Below are 14,698 nucleotides of genomic sequence, written 5' to 3'. Positions count from 1 at the left end.
GTACAAAAAAAAATTAAATATCCCATTTCATCTACAAAATAAACATCAAAGCTAATATTACTCTTACATGTGACCTTTAGGCATAATGCAGTAAGACTTATTTGATCACTATCAAAAATAAATAAATAATTTTTAGTGCTGAGTAATATTCCATTGTGTATAATTGCCACATTTTTTTTTATCCATTCATCCATTGAAGGGCATCTAGGTTGGCTCCACAGTCTAGCTATTGTGAATTGTGCTGCTACAAACATTGATGTGGCTGTGTCCCTGTAGTATGCTATTTTCAAGTCCTTTGGGTATAGACTGAGGAGAGGGATAGCTGGGTCAAATGGTGGTTCCATTCTCAGCTTTCTAAGGAATCTCCATACTGCTTTCCAAATCGGCTGCACAAGCAGTGTATGAGTGTACCTTTTCCCCCCACATCCTCGCCAGCATTTGTTGTTGTTTGTCTTCATCATGGCTGCCATTCTTACTGGAGTCAGATGGTATCTAAGATCATGGCATTTTCAGGGAAATGGATGGCATGAGAGCAGACCATGCTAAGTGAAGTTAGCCAATCCCAAAAAACAAATGCTGAATGTCTTCTCTGATATAAGGGGGGTGACTCAGAATGGGGTAGGGAGGAAGGGCATGGGAAGAAGATTACCTCTACATAGGGAAGAGAGGTGGGAGGGAAAGGGAGGGAGAAGGGAAATTGCATGGATGGTGGAAGGAGACCCTCATCGTTACACAAAATACATGTATGAAGATGTGAGGAAAAAAAGAATAGTGTTACCTTAGATTAGGTAGAGAGAAGTGATGGGAGGGGAGGGGAGGGGAGGGGGGATAGGAAGGACAGTAGAATGAAACAGACATTATTATTACTGTGTGTATATATGTGACTGCATGACCAATGTGATTCTGCAACCTGTACACTCAGAAAAATGAGAAATTATATCCCATCTGATTCAAATGTATGAATGTCAAGGTCATTGTACTGTCATGTGTAACTAATAAAAATAAATTTAAAAATCAATCACATTTAAAAAATTATAAATAAATAAATAACAAAAAATATGCTTTATGTGTCCAAGGAAAATTTCAGGCATATCCAACAAGTTACCTAGTATCACTAGGCTCCAAAGTTATGGTTCTCAAGCCTCATTGGCTCTTTCTCATACATATTAACATTTAAGAAGTTTGTTTAACCTATAATAAGTTTATTTAAGATCATTAACCTGAGCTAGGTGTGATGGCACACACTTGTAATCCCAGTAACTCGGGAGGCTGAGGCAGAAGGATCATAAGTACAAGGCCAGCCTCAGCAATTTAGCAAGACTCCAAGCAACTTAGCAAGACCCTATCTCAAAATAAAAATTTTTCTAAAAATGTAATAGAGTGGGGATGTAACTCAGTGGTAAAGAGCCCTGGGTTAAATCTCTAGTACCCCCACCTCAAAAAATAAAAAATAAAAAAAATCACTAACCTGAGAAGCCTAACATCAAAGAATATAATGGCATATAAACCAAATAGCATAGCCTCTGTCTTAAGCCCCACCTAGCAAAGACTGAAGTTCTAGTTTCCCCCAATCTTATCACAGTTCCTGAGTGGCTCAAGAATTATCCTTATAATCATGTTTGCTACCAAGAATCTTGGTAGCAATAAAGAAGCAAAAATCTTGCTGTGACAATCTTCTTCCCTACACGACCTTCTTTGCAAGCACCTCCTGTGTGTTTGTGGGGGGTCTACTCAGATTTATTATCCTTCACAAACTTCATAACTTTACAAAAGATCATTTGAGTTCCTAAATTTGGTCATTATAACAAGTGTACTGAATTGGTTCCTCCTGTTTTCTAAAGCTTCTTTACTTTTTTTTTTTTTTTAAATGGCTTGCTTTACTGGTACTGAACCACCTTCCACCTCCAAGGAAGCTCTATCCTGCCCTGAGGCTGATGCCCAACTTCTGCCAAATCACTCCCCTCTTCTAGTCACCATCACCGCTCCCATCCTGAGTCATCCTCCCTTGGCTAAACCTCTGACTGCAGCTGCAGAAGAGAATGGTCAGTTTTCTTCTTTCCTTACTACATCCACAAGAGGGAGCCTCCCGCCAACTTCTTCAGCCAGAGCTTTAGCCCTCAGGACACTTTTCTACTCACCTTGAGGCACAGACCCAACAAGGTAAAATTCAGGGTCTTCCAACCAATTAAAAATTACAAGACATGCAAAAATTCAGGAAAATATGACTCCTGTTTTGTCATTATTAAGACTAAAAATAAAAAAAGTCCCAGAAATGACATGGACAAAGACATTAAAACAGTTATAATTATTATAACTATATGATCAAGAAGTCAGAGGAGATTGCACAAGTTGGTAGAGACAAGGAAAATATTTTTTAATCCTTAAATTGAGCCAGGTGTGGTGACTTACACATCTAATCCCAGCTACTAGGGAGGCTGAGGTAGGAGTGTCACAAAATCAAAACCAGCCTGGGTAACTTAACAAGGTCCTATCTCAAAAATAATCAAATATTCAAATTGAACTTTTGACCTGAAAAAACACTGGATGAGATTAATATCAAATTAGATGTTGAAGATTATTGAACTTGAAGATCCAGCAAATTTAAACACAGAAAGAAAAATACTGAAAAGAAATTCAGAGCATTAGTACACAGTGAGACAACTTTGATCAGTCTAATATATATGAAGAACTTTAAATGCTTCAAAATGTAACCAAAAAGATAAAAAGTAAAAGAAATCTTCTAAATTGTGAGAAAGTCCATCAGAAATTTTTAACAGTTTTATTGGAAGAAAAAAACAATTATTTTGCCATTTAAATCCCCTTCAGACAAATCTTTGTGACAATCCCTCAGGGTGTCATCAACCTACACAGATAGCTCTAATGCTAACATGTTATTGGGACTTACTATCATATTATACATTTGTTAATATTTTTAATAACATAACATAACATTGACCAATAAAGAGTTCCTTCCAGAAATGTAATACTTATTCCACAATAGGAATCTTGTCTGTGTCACTGAATCTATATATTGAGACTAAAACCTACATGATTTTATAAATACATGCAAAATAGAGGATCTCCCCCCATATTTAATAGCATTCTAATTTTTAAAAATAACTAAAACAGGAGTAGAAATTATTCAAACAAGATAAAAACTGTTTACCAAAACAGAACTCTATTTTCAACTATGGTGGAGACTCAATTTACCTTCTCTCCTTTCACAACTAAAAGCTGGACAAAATACATGAAACAAAAGTTTCCATACGTTGGGTAACAGAAAATGCTAAACAGTGATCACTGAAAGGAAGAAAACATATGAGTGTGACCAGTGGCCCCACTCACTGCCTGAGAATTTGCAGGTCTAATACACAAAAAGAAAAACTAAAATAGAGCCAAATAGTTTCACTGATTAAGGACACAAAGTTCAGAGTTCTAGCAGAACAAGGTGACAAAATTTGTGAGGCAAAGTATCAAAAGGAGGAAGTATAAAAAGTGAGGGCTCCAGAGACCTGCAGAGTGGTTCGCCAAGTCTTTGTCTGAGAACACCTGTGTGCAAGTTAGAATGCTGTTAAACAGGAACCGTGTGCTATGTAGAAACCGGGGAAAGGACAGACAGAGACAGGCCACTAAGGAGTTCACACAGGGCCAGAAATAGTGTTCTCACTAGTCACACTGAGAAGACCTCCCAGGATGTGAGGCATTGGTACAGTTCTCAAAGCATAAAGCCTTAGTGGAACCAGATTAGCCCTTGATAAAAAGTTGTCTTAGACCTGCCCTACTGAAGCTTAAAAGCAAACCTCAAAAGAATAAAACTGATTCAAGAAATTTAGTTCATTTTAAACAAATCTCAAAGTACCGGCCCTGTGTGGTGGTGCATGCCTGTAATCCAGGGACTTGGGAGACAGAGGCAAGTGAATCTCAAGTTCAAATCCAGCCTCAGCAATTTAGCAAGATCCTCTCCCAAAATAAAAAGTAAAAAGTGCTGGGGATGTAGCTCAGTAAAGCGCCTCAGGTTCCATCTTTAGTACAAAGGGAAAAAAGAGAGAGAGAGAGAGAATCCCAAAGTATCTAAAAGAATTCAAACATTCCAGCACCCAACAAAATATAATGTACAATGTCCAGTGTCCAATCAAACATTACTAAGTATGAAAATAAGCAGGAATATAAGTCACAGAACCAGGAAAAGAAATCATCCCCATAGAGATAAAGCCAGATAAAACATAGATGTAAAATGTATAGACAACAACATCAAAATGGTAGTTATAAATACACTTCATGTGTTTGGGAAAATACAGGTATGGTAAGAAGAAAAATGAAATGAAAACATAGCCACTAAGCTTCTAGAAATAAAAAATACAATATCTGAAATGAAAGATACACTGGCAAGATTAACAACAGATTAAATGCTATAGAATAAAAGATGACTTCACTTGAAGACACAGCAACAGAAACTATCCAAAATGAAACACTGAGAGAAAAAAAAAAAGAAAGAAAGGTTCAATAAAATGGAACAGAGCATCAGTAAGAAATGGGGAAATCCCACAAAGCTTAGCTTGTGTACAATTGCAGCATCCAGAAAAAAATAAGGAAGCAATATTTGAAAAAAAAATGGTATTCTTTCCAAATTTAATGAAAATTATTAATTTGCATATATTAGAGTTCTCCAAAGAAGCATAATGAATAACACACACAAACACACACACACACACACACAAATAAATTACATTGTAGATGTCTTTACGACGTATTTGGGGAGATACTTAGATAGAGGATGATTTGTTATGAGGAATTGGCTTGTGCAATTACAGAGGCTGATAATCGCCATCTGCCACTCCCAGGCTGGAGACCAAGAGGGCCAGTGGTAAAATGCAGTCAGAGTTCAAAGGCCTAAGAGCACGGGGAGCCTGTCGTATGAATCCTAGTCTGCGACAGGAGAAGATGAGATGAGATGTCCCAGCTCAAGCAGTGAAGCACAAGAAAAGGGGGTAAATGTCTCCTTCGTCCACGCTTTGTTCTGTTCAGGTGCCCAAAGATCATATCATGCCTACACATCAGGGAGGGCAATCTATTTTAGTGAGTCCACTGATTCCACACACAGGATATTGAATGTTTAATCTGGACACCCCATGATCCAGAATAGTTGACACATAAAATTAACCATCACAGGTCCCCTCATTGTCAGCTTGTCATCTATACACATCTCCTTATAACAAACATTTTATCTCTAAATGAAAATAATAACAAGATCATAATTTCTCCTAACTTAATACAACTATCCTGTATACAACTGAAAATGCACTAACCTTTTCCCCAGAAAAGGAGATAAGGACTTTACCCTTCTCCTTGCTATCTCATGACTCAATGCTATGATATAAAGTCAGCAGTACTTAGATAGTGTGATATAAAATTAATACCTCTTATAAGGGAATGAAAGGGAAGAAAACAAAGACACACATTCATAGTAAAATAAGGAAGAAATACTCATGACAATTACCATCCTCTTTTGTGTAACTGGCCACATGATCATAGTCAGTTTTTACAACTACCTGCTTCCACTATCTGTTCCGTATTTCTCTTTCCTTCAGCGAGCACCCAGCTGGTCATGGTTCTTTACCTGTGAAGTGACCTAAATCATTCCCAAAACGTCTGAGTCTTTAGTTGTCCTGCCTGGATGAATGTTATAATTTTCCATTAACCTTAATCACAGGGCATAATAATACCAAGAAACACCCCATGGGATACTCTGTATCCTAGACATAGTTTTCCTTACCTCCATTGTGGAGGAAAGTCCAATTTCCTCTGGTAGGCAGATCAACCTACCCAGCCAACACAGTAAATCCCTTATCTGTCTGTTGATCCATATGCATGAGAAGTCTAAAATGGCCTGAGAGGCAATCTTAACATCCAGTTAATGGAATCATTATTGTGTCTCTGGAACTAAGATAAGACCTTTAGGTCAGCAGAGCATAAAGCCACAGAAATAGGAAGCCAACCTTTTGCTGGTAGGTCACTTGGGGTAATGGTGAGTGGTGACACATTTCAAACCTTGATTCCTAGACTCAGGAATCCTGACTATAGGAGAAACAGCACAATATTTTTGGATACCTTTTCAGAGCCCATATAGCCTTCTGGAGCACTTTACTCCAGGTATGCAAGATATTGCTATCCAGCTGGAATTGTAACGAAGTCTTCAAAAGGCCATTTCACCATTCATCAAGTCAGCTGCTTAGGGCAGTGGGAAACATGGTAAGACCAGTGAATTCCATGAACATAGGCCCATTGAAGCACTTTGTTTTCTATGAAGTGAGTTCCTTGATCAAAAACAATACTGTGTGGTACACCACTACAGTGGATAAGATACATTGTAAGTCCACAGATAGTAGTTTTTACAAAAGTATTGCATATAAGGAAAGTAAACATATTTAAAGTATCTTATCCAGTAAGAACAAAATGTTGCCCTTTCCATGATGGAAGTGATCCAGTGTAATCAACCTGCCTCCAGGTAGCTGGCTGATTACTCCCAGAGAATGGTGCCTTATCAGGGGCTTAGTGCTAATTTCCATTGCTGGCAGACTGGGCACTGAGCAGTGGTTGCAGAAGAAGTCCAAGTCGCTTAGCCCATGCATAACCTCTATCTCTGCCATCATGGCCACTCTGTTTATGAAACCATTTGGCAAAGACAAGGATAGCTGGAGGAAGAGGTTGGCTGGCATTCACAGAACATGTCAACCTATCCACTTAATGATTAAATTTCTCTGTATATGTTTTATCCATTCAGAGAGTCTATCCTCATACTTCCCCAAATTTCCTTGCCACCATTTTTCCAATCATGTTCTTTCTAAGTCTCTGAACATCAGGCCAAACCACTGGCTACCGCCTGAATTGGTGGATGATCACATGTGTGGACATTTCCCCTTCCAAGAAAAGTGCACAACCAGGTACACTGCTCCAAGTACTGACCACTAGAAGAACAATGCTTCACCATGTCCCTTTAAGAAGGTTCCAGAGCCAGGCACAGTGGACCAGCAGCTCAGGAGGATCATGGGTTCAAAGCCAGCCTCAGCAACTTAGTGAGGTCCTAAGCAACTTAGCAAGACCCTGTCTCAAAATAAAACACAAAAAAAGCTGGGATACAGCTCAGGGGTTAAGCCCCCTGGGTTCAACTCCTAGTACAAAAGAAGAAGAGGAAGAGAAAGAGGAAGAAGAAGGTCCCAGAAAGGAGAAGTGGAGTCACCCACCGCTGCCATCACTGTTGTAGCCTCATCCACTGCAGGAGAGGGAGCACCAACAGGAAAGCCCCTGTGTGAAACCCACCATCTTGCTGGCTGGTTTGTCCGCTCCTCCTTCCTTCTCCCCAGCCCCCAGCCCCTATCCCCACAGGTGCCATCCACACCATCCACCCTCTCTACTCACCATCTCTAGGTGGGAGGAGACAGGATGTGGAGACCCAGAGCAACTCAGCAGGGTCACCATTTGCAGCCCAAAGTGGTAACAGCTGGAGGAGGAAATGATATTCAGTGGTGTTTTCTCAGGTGAAAGCAGTAAATGATAATGTAGAAGAAGCAGATATAATTTCTACAGTAAAGTTTAATCATTCTGGAAAATTACTAGTAACAGGAGGAAAAAGTGGTAGAGTTGTCATCTTTCAACAGAAGCAAGAGCACCTTCAACCCAAGGATCTCAGGTGCTTTACCAACACTGACGAATTAATCCTCACAACACCCCATGAGAACAAAATCCAGTTTTATAGCAGGGGAGAAAATAATGCTTACAGCACCTTCCAGAGCCATGAACCATAATTTGACTACTTGAAAAATTTAGAAAAAGGGAAAAAAAAGATGAACAAAATTAGGTGGTTACCCCCCAAAAATGCTGCTCAGTTTTTATTGTCTACCAATGATAAAATAAGAAAATTATAGAAAATCAGTGAAGGGGAGGGTATAACTTGAAAGAGGAAGATGGAAGGTACAGCAATCCTGCTACAGTTACTACACTACATGTGCCAGTCTTTGGGCCCATGGATCTAATGATTGAGGCCAGTCCACAAAGAATGTTTGCCAATGCACATATATAGCGCATCAACTCAATTTCTATTAATAGTGATCATGAAGCTTATTTATCTACATATGGTTTGTAGATTAATCTTTGGAACCTGGAAATGACAGACAGGAATTTTAATACTGCAGATACCAAGCCTGCCTATACAGAGGAGCTCACAGAAGTGATTGTAACAGCAAAATTCCCTCCAAATGACTGTAATACTATTGTATACAGCAGCAGTAAAAGAACTACTTAGTTATGAGAATGAGAGTATCTGCCTTGTGATAGATGTTCTAAACTATTTGAAGAACCTGAAGACCCTAGTAACGGGTCATTTTTTTTTTTTCTGAAATCACCTCTTCTATTTCTAATGTAAAATTCATCCATAGTAGTCACTATATGATGACTAGAGGCTATTTGTCAGTCAAAATTTAGAACTTAAATATGGAAAACAGGCCATGGAAATATTCCAGGTACATGAATACCTCAGAAGTAAACTTTGTTCACTATATGAAAATGCATACTTGATAAATTTGAATATTGCTAGAATGGATGTGACAGTGTTGTCATGACTGGATCTTACAATAATTTCTTCAGAATGTTTGACAGGAACAAAAAAGGAGATCTAACTCTAGAAGCATCATGAGAAAACAATAAGCCTCACACAGTTCTGAAGCCACACAAAGACAGTGCAAGCAGCAAGTGAAAGAAAGATGAAATAAGTGTTGACAGCCTAGACAACCCTTCAGGGGCTGGGGTTGTGGCTCAGCGGTAGAGTGCTTGCCTAGCATGCTTGAGGCACTGGGTTCGATCCTCAGCACCACATAAATTTAAAATAAAGACATTGTGCCCACCTAAAACTAAAAAATAAATATTAAAAAAAAAGAAGGAAACCCTTCATATGGCCTGGCACCCCAAGGAAAACATCATTGCTGTATCTACTACAAACATCTGTGTACATTTCAAGACAAAGTGAATTAGGGTTGGCATTCCTAGCAGAAGAGCCCACTTCCTGCTTAGTTGAGATAATTGAATCTAGCATTTGTGTCTGTGAAAGCGAGAGATCTATTGCAGCACCCTATTCCAGTGTTCTACATTCATTCATTCAACATTCATTCATTCATTCATTCATCCATTCAGCAAAACATTTCTATAGCTACATGGAGAAAGCTCTGTGGATTATCACTGTATTCTCCATATCTGCTAGACAGTTACACAAGGGTAGGGCACTTTTAATTTAAATGACTTCTTGCACCATCTTGCCTAATGGACTAAATTGGACTATCAACATTGAGTTACTCCACTTTTTATGCCTTCCATTGCGATGACATCCAATGGAGTGAAAGCCTTCTGCCGTGTTTTGGGATTTGTGTATCCTCATTACTGTATCATTTGTGGGGTATATCTCTTCACTCCCCCTCCCTTTTTAGATTAAATACAGCTAATTCTTACTGTGGCTTGTAGCATTCCTCCTCTCTGGCCTACTGGACTCTCCCGCTTCATCTCTCTTGCCCTAGCTCCTTCCACCAGTCTTGGTGGTAGTGTATTTAAAAAGAAAGAACAAAACACAGACAAAATGAGTTGGTTTGAGGTCAGTGATAAAGAGGATATAGGTTACAAACAAATGTTTTAATAATGGTTGGCTGTATCACTCCTTGCCATGTCTGGCACTGAAAAATAAGGGCAGGGAGTGAAGGGGTATATGAATAAAAATGACAAAGAAGAGAGAGAGGGAAAAAAAGAAGGAGAATGTCCCAGAAAGGGCTAAGCACTGCAGCTGTCTACTTCTGGGTGGTGCCTGCATATTGGGCAGAGCCTTCTGTAGGCCATGCATGGTCACAATTCTCAAAAAAATTTGTCTCTTTTCTGCAGTGTAGAAGTCCAGGATTAAATGGTCAGAAGCTTGATTCCTATCCAGGCCTCTGAAGGATATCATGTCCATTCCTCTCCTCTAGCTTCTGGTGGGTTGACAGCAAGCGGAATCCCGTAGTTTCTGCCGCATCACATCATCTTCTGCCTTCATCTTCACATGGTCTTCTCCCTCTTTTGTGTGTCTCTATCTAAATTGCTCTTGATAAGGACACTAGATATATTGGATGGGCACCCCATCTTACCCCAGTATGACCTTATCTTAACTTTTGCAATAACCTTATTTCCAAGTTAGCTCACATTCTGAGGTATGGGGAATTAGAACTTCCACATATGAATTTGGAGGCAAAAGGACACAATTCAACCTCTAATATCCAGTAAAATATCTTTTAACAATGAAAGCAAAACAAAGATTTTTGCAAATATATGAAGAATGAATTTACTGCCAACAGATCAGCAGCAAAGAATAATTAAAGTATGCTCTTTCAATAGAAATAAGATGTTACCACATGGATATTTGGATCAAAAATGAATAAATGATGGTTCCATTCCAAGTTTTCTGAGGAATCTCCACATTGCTTTCCAAAGTGGTTGCACCAATTTTCAGTCCCACCAGCAATGTATGAGTGTACCTTTTCCCCCACATCCTCACCAACATCTGTTAGTGCTTGTATTCTTGATAACTGCCATTCTGACTGGGGTGAGTAGTTTTGATTTGCATTTCTCTAATTACTGAAGATGTTGAACATTTTTCATATATTTGTTGGTCACTTGTATATCTTCTTCTGAGAAGTATCTATTTGGAAAGCAGTGTGGAGATTCCTTAGAAAACTTGGAATGGAACCACAATTTGACCCAGCTATTCCACTCCTTGGTCTATACCCAAAGGACTTAAAATCAGCATACTATAGTGACATAGCCACACCAATATTTATGGTAGCTGAATTCACAATAGCTAAACCATGGAACCAACCTAGATGCTCATCAACACACCTGTGTTGGATAAAGAAACTATGGTATATATAAACAATGGAATATTAATCAGCATTAAAAGAGAATAAAATTGTGTCATTTGCAGGTAAATGGATGAAGTTGGAGACTACTATTCTAAGTGAAGTAAGCCAGTCCCCAAAAACTAAAGGCCGAATGTTTTTTCTGATTAATGGATGCTGATCTGTGATGGAGTGGGGTGGCATGGGAAGAATGAAGAAACTTTGGATTGAGGAGGGGTTATGAGGATAGGAAAGATGGTGGAATGAGATGGACATCATTACCCTAGGTACATGTATGATTGCATGAATGGTGCATCTCTACACCATGTACAACCAGAGAATTGAAATACTGCACTCCATTTGTGTATGATGAATTGAAATGCATTCTGCTGTCATGTACAACTAAGTAGAACAAATAAAATTTTTTTAAAAAAAGAAGAGGAAGAAGAAAGAAAAATCTAGCCACTAAAATGATAAATATTTCTACTAAATAAATATTATATACAAAAAAAGAAAAGAAAGATGACAAAAAAATAGTAAGTAGGTGAGCAAATACAAAAGACTCTTCTCATTTTAAAAATCTGTTTAAGGTATAATTGCACCTCCAGTATCTGGTCAAACCGGTAAGATGTCTGGAAGTTGCTAGTGTGTCCTATCAAGTGAAATGTTGAACAAACTGAAAAATCAATAACTTTCCTTAGGTCCACAAGAGATATGAAGCCCAAAGCAATCCACTGTCCCCAAATTGGAAAGACTTATAGGCAAATACAGAGAATTACAACGTACCAGAGCAGTAACTCACTAGCATAAACCTCCATGGAACTAAACCATAACTGAAAATTGTTGGAGGCTCATTGTATAAAAGTCTGAAAAAGAAAATGTCCAGGGCACTCGGTCATCAGGAGGCCCCCACACATTTGTGAGTTTTACCTCCTAGAGCTCAACCAGTTCTCACAGTAAATATCAGAGAAAAATCTTCTCATGGTTCTAGCAGGGGAAGAGATAAGGAAACATTTTTAAATGTGCCAGAGCACAGTTTCTTAACAAGGCCTGTCCATATGAGTAATTGTCTAACCAGAGCCCAATATGCTGGGCTTATCAGAGCCTAACCTGACTATTGGGGAAGAAAATTACCCAAATCCAGCCCACCCCATTTAGCTTTCCATGTAGGAGAAGGGAAATACCCAACTACAGTCCATATAGCCATACTGTTCCAAAAAAGTCTGAAGGATGGAGAAACACATCTGAGATTCACAGTTCAGGGATACTTGCCCACTAAAAGACTGAGACTTAATCATAGGTCTACAGAATACTGTCCCGCTCCTCCAACACCTTACCATCATGGTACTGAAGGCTTATTCACTACAATTCCTTTTACCAAATACATTGTGCTCAGCTATCAAGAAAAAGTGAGAAGGCATGCTAAAAAAATTTTTTTAAGAGAGAGCAAATATTAGAAGCAGAATCAGATATGGTGGAATTATCAAACCAAGAATTTAGAACAAATATGACACAATATAAGGATTCTCCAAGCATGCCCAACATCTTGTGTTCAATCCCCAGAATATTGTTTTGTCTTTTGGTACTGGGGATTTAACCAAGGGTACTTTAACACTATGCTCAATCTCCAGTCCTTTTTATGTTTTATTTATCAATAGGATCTTGCTAAATTTCCCAGTTTAGATTGAACTTGTGATCCTCCTGCTTGAGGCTCACAAATCACTGAAGTCACAGGCCTGAGTTGCCTCACTCAACTGATCCCCAGAACTACGAAAAGAAAAAAGAAAGAAAAAATGCTACTAACAGCTGTAATGAATGAAGTAGGCAGCATGCAAGAACAGATGGCCAATGTAAGCAGAGAGATGGAAATCCTAAGAACCAAACAGAAATGCTAAAGATCAAAAACACTGTAATGGAAATGAAGAATGACTTTGATGGACTTATTGGTAGATGAGATATGGCTTAGGAAAGAAATTCTGAGTTTCAGGATATCATAATGCAAACTTCTAAAACATAGAAAGACAAACAGAAAAAAAGATGGGGGGAAATGTCCAAGACCTATAGGACAACTATAAAAGGTCTAACATACTTACAATGGAAATAACAGAAAAAGAAGAAAAAGTAAAAAGAACAGAAAAATATTTGAGATAATAATGACTGAGGATTTTCCCAAATTAATTTCAGCTACCAAACCATATGTAATGATTAATCTGAATTGTCAACTTGATAGGATTAAGAGATGCGGGTGTTTAATAGGCTTATGGGTATATCAGTAAAGGTGTGTCTAGGAATGACTGGCTTGGGGGAATAGCCAACTGAAATGGAGACCCTCCCTAAGCATGGGCAGCAATGTCCAATAGGATGAGGGCTTGGATGGAATAACAGTTGCAAGAATAAGGAAGCAGCTGCAGATGCAAGCTCCATTATTCTTGAACAGATTCTTTTTTAAAAAATATTTTATTTTTCAGTTGTACACAATACCTTTGTTTTATTTATTTATTTTTTTATGTCCTGCTGAGGATCGAACTCAGGGCCTCGCAGGCGCTAGGCGAGTGCTCTACCGCTGAGCCACAACCCCAGCCCCTTGAACAGGTTCTTTACTTTTAATTTTTTTTTAAATATTTTTTAATCATTAATGGACCTTTATTTATTTGTATGTGGTGCTGAGAATCAAACCCAGTGCCTCACACATGCTATGCAAGTGCTCTTCCACTGAGCTACAACTCTAGCCCTTCAACTCAAGCCTTCCATCTTGGACTAGGGTAGCACTGTTGATCCTTCTTGTTCTGAGGCTTCAGCCTCTTGGACTGTGCAGCTACTGGTTCTTCCAGCTCTCCACCTTGCAGACAGCCATTGTGGACTAGTCATGTAAGCCAACCTAATATGTCCCCCTTTTATAATTATACTTCCTGTTGATTCTGTTCCTCTAGACAACACTGACTAATACACAATACTTCCAGGAATTCAAAAGAACACCAAGCAGGATAAATGCCAAAATTTTTAGCTACACATCATTTTTTTAAAAAAATATTTATTTTTTAGTTGTAGGTGGACACAATCTTTATTTCATTTTAATGTGGTAGTGAGGTTTGAACCCAGTGCTAATGTGGTGGTGAGGTTTGAACCCAGTGCTTCATGTGTACTAGGTAAGCACTCTACTACTGAGACACAACCCCAGCCCTAGGCATATCATTTTTTAAACTATAGAAAGTCAAAGATAAGAACAAAAACCTTTTTGTATATTAATCTCTTATAGATAATGGTTTGCAAATACTGTCTCTTATTCCATAGATTTCACTTTTCACTTTGTTGTTTGCTTTTGCTGTGCAGAAACTTGTTAGTTTGACAATCACTTGAATCCAGGTGCTGGAAGTCAGGCTACAAGACACTGTACCTTAAAAAAGAAAGGAAAAACAAAAAGATAGGCAAAGTCAGAGTCAGAGACTGCTTGGGAGAAAATGGAAAGCAGGAAAAAGAAAAAATAATGAAGGAACAAATGGAATGAATAGAAAACAAACTCCATCATAGAGAAATGATAGCCTTTTCAACATGGGTGCTGGAACAACTGGACATTTGCACTCAAAAAAAAAAAAAGATTCTAGACACACCTTATACCCTTCACAAAAACTATCTCAAAGTGGATAATAGACATAAATGTAAAATACAAAACAATAAAAATTCCCAGGAAATAACATAGGACAAAATCTAGGTTACCTTGGGTTTGGCAATAATTTTTTAGTTGTGACACCAAAGACATGACCCTGTAAAAAATTGATCAGATGAATGTCATTAAA

General features: G+C 38.4%; 1 pseudogene; it reads left to right on the top strand.

Annotated features, from left to right (window-relative positions):
• The first annotated feature begins 6,663 nt into the window (after positions 1–6,663).
• On the top strand, positions 6,664–9,024 carry LOC124085146 (serine/threonine-protein phosphatase 2A 55 kDa regulatory subunit B alpha isoform-like; annotated as a pseudogene).
• The last annotated feature ends 5,674 nt before the right edge of the window (positions 9,025–14,698 follow it).

This window comes from Marmota monax, unplaced genomic scaffold, assembly GCF_021218885.2.
Source record: "Marmota monax isolate L192 unplaced genomic scaffold, Marmota_monax_Labrador192_F-V1.1 WCK01_AAM20220418_F8-fsc00062, whole genome shotgun sequence".
NCBI classification, from domain to species: Eukaryota; Metazoa; Chordata; class Mammalia; order Rodentia; family Sciuridae; genus Marmota; species Marmota monax.
This window is presented reverse-complemented; position numbering and strand designations above follow the sequence as displayed.